Genomic DNA, 12,280 nt, shown 5'->3' on the forward strand with positions numbered 1-12,280 from the left:
AATTTAAAATCATCTACGAGAGACTATCTCATTGGTGGTAAGGTGAAATAAAAATTTATGGTTTTAGTATCCATTGATATGATAATAGTATCTTATAATGGATTCAACGGATGTAATATTTTATCGGTAAGTTTCTTATTGTTGTTTCCTATTCAGACCGCCATATTGCTAAGAGGGCATCAGCGTACAGCGAGTTTTTCGAGTCATGTCAAGTTCCATAATATCGTCGATTTTTAATAGTACCTCATCGGTGTTATAGTGTAAATGTATTTGCTTCGATTAACCACAAATAATGATACAAAAGCTTTTATGTATATATCTCACAACTGATTAGGTTCTGTGGTAATAAATTAATTAACTGGATTAATTAGAAGTTATTAGCGCTATTGTCATTGTAATTAAATTCTTATGACGCAACCAATAGAATAATTATTATCACTTAATAATTATTATTCTTATAAGTATATTTTACAAGATAATAAAATATACATTAAATATTAAAAATAAAAAATTTAGCATAAATCTAAAACCGAAGACTAAGTCAAAAAGTCTTAAAATCCTAGAAAATTCTGTATAATAAAAACAAGAGCATTATCACATTTTTTACGATGCAAGTTTATAAAAAAATTTTTGAGCACCCTCTATCAATCATAGATTAGTGACAATCAAATCAATTATATTCGAAGTCCCAGCGGAAAATGCGCAAGGGAGTTACCTCGATGACAAGTTGGCACCGTCGTCGAATTGTTGAAATTTGCAGTGGGGTCCTTGCAGACGTCCAAGCTTACTGGCGCAATTTGTCGGGTTGGCCTCGCTTGGCATCTGAATGCAAGCAGACTGCAGTTCTCCAGGATTGCCGAATCACTACGGAATCCTACCTCCGTTGGTCGTTCTTCGATGTGTACATGAGCTATGTGCTTATAGAGATGTGTGAAGAGTTCTAGCCTCGTAATATCGGCAAAGTGGACAATCAGAGGTGCCGACATCACGGTGCCAATCAGTTGAAAATTATGTAATCAATGAAAACCGCAGCTATATGTATATACATTCATAGATCAGAATTTCTTTCAAAAGAGAATTAATCTATTACATAATGTACACATCTATGTACCTAAGTTATATATTTTATTATCTTTATTATATATTTTATTGTTTTATTTCATTACTATCGCCTTCCTTTCTAAATTACATTTTAAATTAGGACCGAAGTAACTCTCGCAATATTTATTGTTAATTAGATTTAAATAATTTTTAGTGATATAAATATCATATAATTATGTATAGACGGAAAGCTGTAGAATGGTACGTAACTAATGAGTCTTTTATCAAGTGCATTATTTTTTAATTAGAGATTACTGTTTCATTGAGTCAGAACCATATCTCTTTAGCAAGAACAGAAAGATTTTTGAATACCGACTGAATTTTAATGACTCGTGATCATTTCCAAATGGATTTAAATTATGACTACGCGGAAAAGTTGGTCATAGGCCATAATTTCTTTAATAATACGTTTTTGTAGTAATTTTCAGAGATCTACGTCAAATAAATTACAGTTATATTGTCGTAATCAACGTTGAACACGCAACAAAGATATGTAAATTGTAATGTTATCTATAATGTTTATTTCCGTTTTCATTTTTTTTCTATCTCGTAAAACTACGGCCATCTTTTTCTTAAGCCTTGCGTCCACGCTCCGATAATTGTGTCCAAGTTCTTGGAATGTGGGTACAAGGCTTTAGAAGTCTAAAAATGGCCAATGTTCATGTTGGAATGTTTTAGTAATATAAATTTTCTATAAATTATTTTCTCTTTAACGTCGAATGCATTACGCACTTTAAACTTCAATGACGTAACATACCAAATACTATTAAAAAATACCAAATATAATGTATGTTGTTTGTATTTTAAAATAAAATAGCCACAATACTCAGGTTTACCGTAATCAAATATTTCCCTAATCTCATGCCGGATGCGGAATTTAATTAAATCGATGACCACTCAATCATCTCACTGTTCAATTGAGTTAATCTTTCGGTAAAATACAAGAACCGATCGATTTTTATCCGATAAATATCATTTATCTCAATAGAACGCGATCACGAGCGGAATTAATAGCCGCCGCGCGAGGGTAGAGAAATTGGAAAAAAGTTGCATACCACTGACCGTCGTCGCGATGGCGAGGAAATATGTTTGCGCTAAACTAAATTTTATTTGTAGGGGCACATATTGACGGAGATATTTTCTTCTTTGCCGAAGTTTGAAGGCAGACACCTGAATCAACATCGAGTGCAGCGCACTTTCCCGCGGAAGCAGCTCGCGTTTTGCGAGGCCGCTGTTGATTCTGACAGATTTGCCCGAAAGAGCTATCAAACAAAACTCGAAACTTTCGGGGAAGATTCTACCTCGGTAAGCGAAACAAAGCTAAATCTTATATATTGCACAGTGAGTACAATAACAATACAAAACAACCTATACCGCACGCATGTCTAAAAGCCATCTTAAAAATTTATTGTTTTATTTTATTTCTATCTTCTTTCTTTCTAAATGAAATTTTAAATCAGGACCAAAGTAACTCTTGCAATACTTATTGTTAATTACATTTAAATAATTGTAGTGATATAAATATCACATAATTATGTGTAGATAATTATGTATAGACATCTTAAAGATGCCATACGTGTTGTTTGGGAACCTAACTATAGAATCTGCAGCGATAATTATTTCTAATATACAATTAGAGAAAACAGATATTCTACACTGACATAAAAAAATGGTTGCAGTTGCCACAATCTCACTATAATTTATAGTCATTTTAGGAGCCAACCAAATTTTTATAATTCTTCCAACTACGTAAGTTATGGCTGACTTAACAATGTATTATAGTTCTCATAGGCACAATATTGGTCCATGCAACTTTGTTATAATTCTTTACCGTTCAATGACATATTGAAATGACTCGATTAATTTTAAAGAATTTGTGCTTGATCCCAAACCCGTGGTCGAAACGTCGCACGTTATATTTATATTTTTAATTTATTAAACAAGTGCCAGTGCCAAACAAAAACGGATCCATTGTTATATTTTATAGTAAACTTTTTTAATAGTTGGCATCACTGTGTGTAATGGTTGCTATTACTAATATTATAGTAATAATTACTATAAAAATGTTATTTCTGACAATAATTATTTTACTATGCAATTATAGTTTTAAATACTATATTAACTATATATTTTTCTATCAGTGTAGAAAGAACACTTGTTCAATTAGCGCGCGCGCGAGTGTGCGAATGTGTGTGTGTGTATGTGTGTCAGTGTGCTAAAAGTCTATTGATTCGTTCGATAATTTGTATTATTGAGAAAATCGGTGTAAAGTCAGTTTTTTATCGACAAATTACCAGTTTTCATCCATAAAAAGTAATTAATGAATCTTTTCCCTTCTAAGAGACGGCAGTACATCATGGATTATCATGTTCGAACTCGCCGGTAATAAAAGGGATACCCGTCTCTGTGGCTTCGGAGAGAGCCGGATCACAGTTTGGAAATTCTATAGTGATAACTCGATTTAAACTGAGAGTCAACTCCTGCCGCTGAAACATCGCGAACTGCGTCGGACTTGAAATTAATAGTAACTTCTGTGCTCGCGAGCGTATCCGCTGAGTGCTTTGACTACATATACGAAGCAAAATCTCGACGGTAATACGAAGGTAATTTTCATCGAGGACACTTTGACTCCAATCAAGTTTCTGCGCCGGGAACGAGCTAGCTTAAAATTCCGTCGTCTTGAATATCTAACTTTTACCAGGTCAGCGAGGGTTTCTTAAAAAATATTCAATTTGTTCCGTCTTGCACGTACTTCAAAGTACGTATATTCACAGCGTGGCTTTTGTATTGCGAGTGAGATTTTGGCTATCACTGGTCATTGTCGACTCCGTCGAAAATTAATGATATCGTACAAGATTTTCAACGCGCGCAAGAATTACATCTTCGATTCTAATAATTGGAAGTCGGTATCCCTATCAACTCCAACGGAAGTCAAACGTTCTTTTGGAACCTTTTACGTTTCGAACGAAGATTATCGTTTTATTCGATTCTTAATTAGTTTTCCTTTCATTCCGCGAAGTTTCACGCTACGAGAAATGGGAAATCAATTATAAAATATCCGACATGTTTTTCTTCCCAATCGCGTACGACATTTAATTCGAGCGTACTTTAATTTGGACGAAAGTATAGTCGGTTGCTTTCGCCGACAGATTTATTTCCATTTTGCATCGCGTTTGCACACAGACACACACACACACACACCCACAGAGACAGGGCGAAAGAGAGAAAGATGCCGGCGAGTGTTCGTATCATAAGTAGACACGGGCGCAAGATCGATGGCACAATCGCGTATTTTTCCGGCTTGTATTTCCCCAGATTCTAATTCCGGTGACGCCGAGCTGACATTTTTCACCCCGGCGTGCTCGACTCGATCACACGTGCACGTATACACACATACGCATCTGACGTGTACACATTGGACAACGGTAAATCGGTCAGGCGACCTCACGTTGCCCGGTTTGAGGCCGAAATCGTGAGGCGTAGGTAGATAACACCGATGGTGGTGATCCAAGGAGATTATTGGAATCTTGCCAAGTCCCCTTCAATATGGAGCTCCCACGTCAACCTACCTCCATCTCCTCGCGTTTATCCGATCGCTCGACACACGATGTGTAATGCGGCACAATGGGCGAAGAGAAAAATACGTCGGCCTGGTAAAAAGAGGAGGTGATAGGGATACCGCCTTTGTCGTTGGGGCTTTCCGCGACGGAATTAAGTTTACATCTCGTGAATAGATGCGAAAGGGACCTTTCGGGATAAAGCGGCACGTTCCTCCAACAATTCGCATAATACGGATGGCAATTAAATTTCAGAATATGACGTTACGGAATTCGCTTCTTAATTAGGACACGTCTCTCCCTTTCTCGTCGCTCGATTGTTCCTCTCTTGGAGGCAACTATTCTAATTTGTTGTGTATTTCAAAAGGAAGTCAAACGTTCTTCTGGAAAAAAAGACCCCGTCTATGAAGAAACCCCTCAAGACGCCTATAAAAGTTAACAAGGGAACTAAGAAAGAGATCTCAATCTACATTACGAGCGAGGCAGCGCAGATTGATCCGGCAATTTCTGGGGCACGTTTGAAGTGCCCATAACGATCCGTCGGTTGAATTAAGGAGGAAGTTTAATTCTTGACAAACAACCCGCGCTGAACTTTCTCAGTCCCTTTTATCCATCGCTCCCCGCCGCCGCCCTCGTTTCTCGCTTTTTTTTCCCCTATTTGCCGAGAGGAAGATTGGCGTTCAAAGTCCGGTGATAAATGAGCTACTCCGAATCGAGACGACTCACTCTGCTACGCCTGTTTTGCTCGGTCCAGCTCGTCTTCGACTTGCAAAGACCAAGCAAATCTCCTCCCCCTCCTCTGTCTCTCCCCTCTCTCTATCTCTCTCCCTTTCTCTGTGCTATTGCAATCTTAATTCATCAATATGTCGGCACGTTGCCGGAAGCCGGATGTTTCGTACCGGAGGTTTAAAGGGATCGTCGCGGTATGCCGGTTAATGCGCCGCCATACAATGCCACCGATCCATTGTTCAAGCTAAGGAACACCCGTTGCCTTGCTCCCGGTGCTTTTCATAGAGTTAGCTTGGTCTACGCCATAAAATAGCGAACTAGGTTCATGAGCGACGCTAAATTAAATTCACGCGAGGCCGGCCTGCACTATCCGTATTTCCTAGCCGCGTATCTCCCCAATATCGTTATATGTATACTAGCCGCTTATTCAAGGGAAGATACGCGTACATTTTGTAAGGGATACGAAAACAACTTTATACAATGGTACAGCTAATTTAAGCATTGGTTAAACCAATATGGTTAAACCAATTTTAACAAAAGCTCGAAAGCTGAATTCTCTCTCACATACTTGACGCAAGAAGCTAATACATTTTGCAAATATTGTTTACGTATGAGATAAAAATCCATATACTATATTTTTTCAGATCGTACTTTTATTCCGCGTCATTTTCATTAGTCTAAGGTTTTCAGGCAACCTTTGTTTTACGTTACTTCCAAAAGACGTTTTTACTGAGATATTTGCGTGAAATATCTGCCGCATCATAGATCACTATTCATAGAAGAATATTGATACGATGAAAGAAAGTGCTTTCTCACTGGAGATAGATTACGAAAATTTATGGTCTCCATGTAAAACTCAAGCGTTATTTTTGTTTTAGGTATTTGCCGGATGACATTGCTGTAAACTAGCCAATTTTTCAGCGAGATAATCCGAGCGGCAATAATACAATTAATCGCTTCGCATTATGTTTATAGCAGGATTTATCATTCAGAGAGGTTTTACCGTGATCTCGAAAAATCAAGCAATTAATGTTACAAGACAATTGCTTCATCCTGTTAACGATAGCGCGCTGAATTGTACGACCCAAATAAAACATTACTTCTCGCAAAAAAATCCACTTTTGTTAAACGAGAAGAATAAAACTCAGATCCATTCGCTTTGTGGATAAAAGATTAAAAACACATAATCCGGAGAAAACAATGCAGAAAGTTTTTATTAATTTTCCTTTGAAATGAAAGCAGCCGAGTAATTTTTATATCTTTCTAGACGGATGGAACTTAAACCTTTTTCCCTAATTTTCATTTATTTTACGTATACAGCGATTACTTGTTGAATATTGTATGTATCTCATTTTATACTTTTTATTGTCAATGCAATTTTTAGAACAATCATCCCCGATCCGTTTTGTACGAGGCCTCTTGGAAACAGACAGACCGGTGACGAAAATCATGCGTCGCGGCGATCGATCCCTCGTCATGCCGCGAAATCGAAGTCTATTCAACCCTTTCAACGGAGGGACTTTCTTGCCACCCTCCTCCGCGCAGGCGGAGCGCTTTTTCCAGCTGATGTCTTCGCGGTTACTGTGCCGCGCTCGTCTCCTCGTGCACAAACGTACGCGCAAGTTCGGTCCAGATTCCTCCATCGCGAATCCCACCCCATCGTCGGCGGATCACCCTCCCGCGGACGCCCGTCTCTCCCGCGGGCTCACACTGCGCTCGGTGGTGCGCACCCGGTGGCGCCTCCAAGCGATCGAGATCCCGGCGCACCCCCGTCGACCGCGAACCGCGACGACCACCTTCAGTCGTGGGTGCAGTGCGTGCGAGTGTGCAGCGGTCCCGAGAGCTGCTGCGAGAGACCGGCGTGGCTTGGAGTGCGCGCGAAGTTAGGTCAGTGTCACCCTCTTCGTCGTCGTTGTCGTCGCCCGCGGCGGGCACCGCTTGGGAACGACGGCACCCGGGACTCCCCCGTCTCCGACCGTAATCACCGGGTTCGCCGGGCGCCCCGACGCTACGTGGCTCCCGGTAGGCGTGATGCACATCTCTCCCGGGGGGGCGTCCTAAAGTCTTTTGCGTTCGCCACGCGCTTAAGTGGCGGAAAATAGACAGAACGCCAATTTCGCGGGATTTTGAGTACAAATTGTGTTGTCCCTTTTAGACGAGAGTACGCAAAAATTAAATAGAAATTCTGGGGGAAACGCGTTTACTATAATAATATGCGTGCAAATAACCATGAAGAGGATTTCATAGTGGAATTTAGGGGATATGTTGATAACAGCTCTCGTAACTAATTTTTAAAAAAATATTACGTACATGTAAATTTATGTAAATAATAAGGGTGGAAAGTGAAAGTTTTTAAATAGCTTTGCATATCTCGATTTCCGTAACATATAATTTTCTGCAAAAGCTGTATAATAATATTTCGTAAATGATTCTTAATTGTTTTCAGTGTACGAATCCATAATTGTTTGTAATTGCAAATATATTTTTTGCTAGTTTCGAATTAGCACTAATTTTCAGCAAAAGTTTAAGATGCTATAGCGACAACAAAGTCGCGGAACGCGCAAACCGTACGATCAATATTTTTCAAGAAATACGATTGAACTTGTGTTACGTAATAAATTTGAATCGGGAAGAAATAAGAGATGAGAAAATTAATAGAGACAATTTTCGCATTTGCATGAATAATTCTGAGACTTATCGTGCAGATTCAAACATGCGTAAGATATAATCGCGAGTAATTAGAGCGAAGTTGCGGGACTGGTTCGCGCTCTCTCGACAGCTGCTACGCTAATCTAAATTCTCATAAACTTTAATCGCAGAAAGCATGAGCCGCGGAGCGTAGCGGCGGAAAGATGCGAGCGATTCGCGATCCGCGCGATTTCCGCGGTAGGGCGGCGTGAAACCGTCGTGAAATTATTTCATTTAGATACGACGATTATCGAAACATTTCGTTGCCCGGACACGCGATGTCGCGTGGCGCTCTTTTTATTATTTCTCGCTTTTCCCCGCACCTTCTGCACGACGGATTCAATATCCTCCGTGAGGAATTCTCTCCATTGTGTCCGCATGCGGAATTTTCGGTATTCGAATTGGAATTGCGCCACGATTTTTATCGAAGTTTAATAAACGCTTTAATCCTGAATATCATTCACGAAGAACTTCAATATCCCTCTGGAATCCTTCAGATTGTATCCTGTCGTCTCGTATCGAAGATGTACAATTTAATCTGCCGTTTGTTTCACGCCTTTTTACTATTTTATTTTTATTCATTGTAATATTATTTGATAATTTTCGTAAAACAATTATTTTCTCAATAAACATTTTTATAAGAAAGAAAGAAAAAGGAACGAGATAATATGTAATTAATAATTCTTTAACTACAATACATATCATTATGATGTAAAAATTTATATCAGTGCAATCCTTTTGCGATATGTTTCTAAAAAAAAAAGTAAAATATTTGACATTTTAACGCGCGGATACTACGCTAAACGCACTTCATATTTAATAATTGGAACAATAGATTGTAAAAAGCCCCATGAGCTTTGACGGATTTTGACCTATATTTAATAATTGGAATAGTAGATTGTAAAAAGTCCCATGAGCTTTGACGGATTTTGACCCGATCGACAGATTCTCGTTTAAATTTTCATCGTCAGCAAAGTACATTCTGGCTCTTTTCAATTATGCGTCCGAATCGAATGCTACGGTGTGCGATACCGTGGAATCCTTTTCAGCCGAGAGAGCTAATGGATTGTCAAGAATAGAAACTTCACGTGGTTTTGCGATCGTTGGCTCGGTGTGGCCGATCAAAATGTTTTCAATTCTATTTTCCGCGGACCGCGTTTCACCCTCTCTGTCGAGGCTGAAATAGTTTCGGAGATAGACGTCGCCGAAAACAACGTGCCATTTCCACATGATAACTTTTTAATCCGCAACATATACCGCGCGAAATATACGTGTATCACTGCAACCGAGATGATGTCGCGTCATAATTATTTGAAATACCAAATGAAAACAATATATCCACGTACAATAACTATTACGAGGTATAATATGCCCTACCATAATTATTTTACCATAATTCAATAATATTTGGCCGTTCGCGAAATGATCTGTTTCAATTATGCGTATATATAGCTTTTGATTTAGGGAATTATAGACACAATTATCACTTAAGAAGGACCATGATCGAAACGTTGTAAGTTTAAACATAAAAATTTGCCAGACACGGTCAAGCAATCTTCTGAAGTTATAATTATTTTAACCGACAAGTTTAATGGAACAAATGTTTGTATCGCGTACTAAAACGATGGCGCTAAACAATCGATCTCTTGATGTTATTCTAATTTTGATTTCGAAGATTGCCTTGCACTATAAATGCAAATAGAGCGCAGGAAAAGCCACTGCCTGTTCCGATCGTTAATCTTATAGCCGGTATCGAGTGCCAACCGAGTTCATTGTCTCGATTTCCATCGAATTCGCGCACTGGAAGCGATCCTTACTCGGAGGCGCTCGAGCGATTACAAAGGGCGCTATAAAGTAATTTACTTTCTCGATAGAAAAATAAAGGGGAAACGCGAGAGAGGTATGCAATGAAAGCGAGCGAACTGTGCTGAATCGTGGAGCTGTTTAAAATCTATTCGGATTGTTCGATTCGACGCGGATTATACGCACCGTGGAATCAATCGACAGATCTGTCCTAATCGTGAAACGATAGGTTAATAAAATATTTTCTCGTATAATGGCGACAAAGACAGGTGTGCCTTACTTACAAGTATTTAAACTCTATGCGAACCATTAGCCGGTTATTTTAACTCGTTGCTTTTTCTACAGTTAGCGCATACTAGCGCGCGTTGTAAAATTATTTCAATCGTGCATCTTAGAAAAACGGAAAATGTAGGAATTGAAAAATTACGAGATCAAGACTTAATGTTTTCAGACTCAGCACCGTCAGACTCGACATTGGCGACTTTAATATCGATTAGGGTATTCCAGTTTTGTCTAGACGGATGCCCGATGACAACGTCGTGAGGTCGTCTCTCCTCAGCTCGCTAATCCGAAATAATATACCGTTGACCCAGTTAGCGGCGCAACAGCAATTAGACATTCGCGCGGTGGCAGACGAGGCGAGACCAGGGCGTTGATCGATCCTTCCTCGTCGCTGGGCGTATGTACTCACGTAAATTCCCGTCGTTAATACCCCGCGTATCGGCCACTGCGACGACTGCGTCGACGTGGACATGAGTTACGGTCTCCAAGTCGCTCACCTGACAGAGGAGGAACCGCTTGCTCGATTCAAACAACAGCGAATCTTGGAGTAACAATTCGATCGCCCTTGTTTCACGTAAAAGTCCGACTGGCAACAATGATAAGTAGTTGAACGCCTAGCGTTCAAACACCACCGCGTCAATAATAGCCCACTGTTATTTGCAAATTAAAAAATTTCTACGCGAATAAGACTGCCATACTTAAATAGTCTAAACTAAATTGAGTTTACTTGGATTTCTAAATATTTTCTTTGAAAGTGGACCAAAAAGTTTAAGCAAACCGTATTTGGGTTAAGTATCTGCTATACCAGTTACATAGGGGTGACATCTCGGCGCCAGTTGTCTCCTCCGTAAATAGAAAAAATTTCGCAGAAAGTACGGAAGCTTTTAAAATATTGTTTCACTGGCGGTTCTATTATCTCGCTTAGCAACTTTGTCGCATAATGGTATTAGGTAAATGCGCATATAAACTCGTGCTCTTTCTTATCTCAGGATATATTAAAGTCTCGAGAGTATGCAAAGATGGGGAGAGTGGAAAGTAGACCAAATGTGTGTCTCTCCCCCAGTTTTTTTATTATAACAAATTTCTAGTCGTAAATATTCCCGCGGGCTTCATTCGTAGTAATTGCAGAATAATTACGTTAAGATTTTACTTTGTTGCAACATTGAATATGTCTATAAATTATTATATACTCAACTATTCCTTCACGTTACACCTTTATAACGGTGCAGTCAAAGAATTAATCAATTATACAAGATTAACTCGTACAATTTACGAAAATCTAGCATTCAATTATTCTATCATCACATTATTCTTATTAATTATTCTATTATACATTAAATCATCTATTTGTTGCAAGTTAAACTTTCTTCAGACCTAAGGTAATATGTAAGTAACTCTTTATCGAATTCCTCTTTGGTGATAAAAGCGTTAAAAGCAGGGCATCTCGCCGAATTGCTGCAATTGTCAATTCTACCATACAACATCCTTGTTACGTAATAAAGAAAAGAGAATAAATCCATTTCACCCGAGTTTAAAATTGGTCAGCTAACTCGCTTAACCGTAGCATTCACGATGAAATCGTCGCGTAATAACGTGGTTGGCCGTTGCTATTCGTTCCGACTCCCCTGCACTCCGGTCGACGGACGAAACGCCAAGTACCCGGCGATTTTCGAAACGCGCGATCAATTCTCAATCCATGACGGCGCGCGATTTGCGGCCGCGAATTAGCGCCCAAATGCGCGTCGAAAATCAACGCCCGCACTATGCCAAGTGTCGGCTTACCGTTAATCGGCCCGATTCCGCCCCAACACTTTAACGTCGTTACGCATCGCGCTTCGCGATCACAGGATCGTTCGCCGTCGCGCTTCCGGCTTACTGCTCGTATCGCCGTAGTTACATTTGGGGTCGCGATTACCGTCGCACACTCGTAATATCCCCGTGAGCTCCCTCCGTGATATTCATCGCGAAAAACGGGTAAATCTTCCGCGGCCACGAGCATTCTGTGGCTTTAGCGAGGGAATAAAAGGTAAGAATCGGGAGAGTAGCATTTTCAGAAATTAAATTTCAGGCGAAAATGTACATTTTACACCGAGCGACATTATTTTTCATATTCAAAGCAA

The 12,280-nt window shown here is 39.6% G+C and overlaps 1 protein-coding gene across 1 annotated transcript in view; it reads left to right on the forward strand.

The window, feature by feature from the left end:
• Positions 1 to 7,203: 7,203 nt before the first annotated feature.
• LOC105569860 (acetylcholine receptor subunit alpha-like) overlaps positions 7,204 to 12,280 on the forward strand; it is a 191,924-nt gene continuing 186,847 nt past the window's right edge. The window contains exon 1 of the mRNA XM_012026637.1: positions 7,204 to 7,274. The gene's annotated coding sequence lies outside the window, so the exon portion shown is untranslated. The remainder of the gene's footprint in view (positions 7,275 to 12,280) is intronic.

The sequence above is a fragment of the Vollenhovia emeryi genome, unplaced genomic scaffold (assembly GCF_000949405.1).
Source record: "Vollenhovia emeryi isolate VEMERY1.0 unplaced genomic scaffold, V.emery_V1.0 DF939122.1, whole genome shotgun sequence".
Taxonomy (NCBI): domain Eukaryota; kingdom Metazoa; phylum Arthropoda; class Insecta; order Hymenoptera; family Formicidae; genus Vollenhovia; species Vollenhovia emeryi.